Here is a 3,381-nt window from a genome sequence, read left to right as displayed (position 1 = left end):
TCCTCTCCTTGTTCGGGCGGTGTTCGGCGGTCGACATCACCGGTCTTCTAGCCATCGCCGATCCACCTTTCATTTTCCATTTGTTTTGTCTTGTTTTCCTACACACCTGGTTTCAATTCCCTCATTATTTGACGTGTATATAACCCTCTGTTATATACACGTCCTCTACTTCACCCGCCTCCTCGAGTTTCTTTTTTGTTAAGAAGAAGGAGGGAGGTCTACGCCCGTGTATTGACTATCGAGGCATAAACCAGATCACTGTGAGGTACAGTTACCCGCTACCTCTGATAGCCACAGCGATTGAGTCAATGCACGGGGCGCGCTTCTTCACCAAACTAGATCTCAGGAGCGCGTTCAACCTGGTGCGTATTCGGGAGGGAGACGAGTGGAAGACGGCGTTCAGTACTACCTCAGGGCATTATGAGTACCTCGTCATGCCATACGGGTTGATGAATGCTCCATCAGTCTTCCAAGCCTTTGTAGACAAGATTTTCAGGGACCTGCACGGGCAGGGTGTAGTGGTGTATATTGATGACATTCTGATATACTCCGCTACACGCGCCGAGCATGTGTTCCTGGTGCGCAGGGTCCTTGGTCGACTGTTGGAGCATGACCTGTATATCAAGGCTGAGAAATGCCTGTTCTTCTAACAGTCCGTCTCCTTCCTAGGGTATCGCATTTCCACCTCAGGGGTGGAGATGGAGAGTGACCGCATTTCAGCCGTGCGTAATTGGCCGACTCCCACCACGGTAAAGGAGGTGCAGCGGTTTCTAGGGTTTGCCAATTACTACCGGAGGTTTATCCGGGGTTTTGGTCAGGTAGCAGCTCCCATTACCTCACTGCTGAAGGAGGGACTGGTATGTTTGCAGTGGTTGGCTGAGGCGGACAGGGCTTTTGAAACCTGAGGGCTCTGTTTACCTCGGCTCCCGTGCTGGCCCATCCGGATCCTTCTTTGGCGTTCATAGTGGAGGTGGACGCGTCGAGGCTGGGATAGGAGCCGTGCCTCTCAGCGCTCGGGTACGCCACCGAAGCTCCGCTCCTGTGCCTTCTTCTCGAGGAAGCTCAGCCCGGTGGAGCGAAACTATGACGTGGGGGACCGGGAGCTGTTGGCTGTCGTCAAGGCTTTGAAGGCGTGGAGACATTGGCTTGAGGGGGCTAAACACCCTTTTCTCATCTGGACTGACCACCGCAATCTGGAGTACATCCGGGCAGCGAGGAGACTGAACCCTCGCCAGGCAAGGTGGGCCATGTTTTTCATCCGTTTTGTTTTCACCCTTTCTTACAGACCAGGTTCCCAGAACATGAAGGCAGACGCACTGTCCTGGCTGTATGACACAGAGGAGCGGCCCATGGATCCCAACCCCATACTCCCGGCCTCCTGCCTGGTGGCACCGGTCGTGTGGGAGCTGGACGAGGACATTGAGCAGGCGCTACGTGCAGAGCACACTCCCCTCCAGTGTCCCGCTGGGCGTCTGTACGTTCCGTCTGCTGTCCGTGACCGGCTGATCTATTGGACCCACATGTCACCTTCCTCTGGTCATCCAGGCATCGGGCGGACGGTGCGCTGAGTGGGAAGTACTGGTGGCCCGCTTTGGCTAAGGATGTAAGGGTTTATGTTTCCTCCTGCTCGGTGTGCGTTTAGTGTAAGGCTCCTAGGCACCTGCCCAGAGGTAAGCTACACCCCTTACCCATTCCACAACGGCCATGGTCGCACCTGTCGATCGATTTCCTTACCAATCTCCCCCCATCACAGGGAAACACCACGATCCTGGTTGTTGTGGATCGTTTCTCTAAGTCCTGCCGTCTCCTTCCTCTGCCCGGTCTCCCTACGGCCCTACAGACTGCGGAGGCCTTGTTTACGCACGTCTTCCGGCACTACGGGGTGCCTGAGGATATAGTGTCTGATCGGGGTCCCCAGTTCACTTTGAGGCTCTGGAGGGCGTTCATGGAACATCTGGGGGTCTCGATCAGCCTTACCCCTGGGTTTTCACCCTGAGAGTAACGGGCAGGTGGAGAGAGTTAACCAAGATGTGGGTAGGTTTCTGCGGTCTTATTGCCAGGACCGGCCAGGGGAGTGGGCAGTGTTCGTGCCCTGGGCAGAGATGGCCCAGAACTCGCTTCGCCACTCCTCCACTAACCTCTCCCCCTTCCAGTGCGTACTGGGGTACCAGCCGGTTCTGGCTCCTTGGCATCAGAGTCAGACCAAAGCTCCTGCGGTGGACGACTGGTTCTGGCACGCGGAGGAGACATGGGACGCCGCCCATGTTCACCTTTAGCGCATCGTGCTGAGCCAGAAAGCCAGCGCAGACTGTCACCGCAGTGAGGCCGGGTCTGGCTCTCGACCCAAAACCTGCCCATCTGCCTGCCCTGCCGGAAGCTGGGTCCGCGGTTTGTGGGACCGTTCAAAGTCTTGAGGAGACTGAACGAGGTGTGTTACAGGTTACAGAGCTCCCCGATTACCGTATTAACCCCTCGTTCCATGTGTCTCTCCTCAGGCCGGTGGTGGCTGGTCCGCTCCAGGAGTCTGAGGTGCGGGAGGTTTCTCCGCCCCCTCTGCACATCGAGGGGTGTTTGTTGTTTCGTGTATGTGCACGTTATACTGGTTTGCACTGGGTTATGTCAACCCGTATTTTGTTTAGTGTTCTTAGTGCCATGTGTTTTGTTCGCCTTAATAAAAGGCTCCGGTTGCTACCCAAATTCTGCTCTCCTGCACCCGACTTCCCTGCAGCCAGTTACACATACCTTACAAAAACAGAGCAGAGAATACATGACCAATCCTCCAAAACAGAGCAGAGAATACATGGCCAATCCTCCAAAACAGAGCAGAGAGACGAAGAAACCCCCAAAACAAGAATGGTGTCCCAGATGAGAGGAGGGGTTGTATTCTTTCCATCTACTACAGAAAACACTTTCTTAGCAAAGTGTGTGTGTATTTATGCGCATGAGATAGTGTGTGTGTGTGTGTGTGTTCTAGTCAGTGTATGTGTGTGTGCGTAAGTGTTGGGTGAGTGGGGTATATAGGTCAGGCATGTCAGACCAAGGCTGCCATTGCCCCCCCCCCTTTCATCCCTCCATCCCTCCTCCGTCCCCGTCCCCCCCTCCCCCTCCCCCATGCCCTGCAGATAGTGGTCCCAAAGCTTTCCATTAGGACTCTCTCTGAGTGTACAAGACCCCCCCCCCCCCCACACACACACACACACACACACACACACACACACACACACACACACACACACACAGAGTACGTCCCAACATTAGGAGAAGTACAAATAGTGTTGACTGCCTTTAGGGGGCTAACACCAGCCATGACAGGAACATGTACCATGCTGGATGGAAGACTATTACAGAGGAAAAGCTTCTGCATTATATATTGCATTAGGG

This window comes from Salmo salar, chromosome ssa26, assembly GCF_905237065.1.
Source record: "Salmo salar chromosome ssa26, Ssal_v3.1, whole genome shotgun sequence".
Lineage (NCBI taxonomy): Eukaryota > Metazoa > Chordata > Actinopteri > Salmoniformes > Salmonidae > Salmo > Salmo salar.
This window is presented reverse-complemented; position numbering follows the sequence as displayed.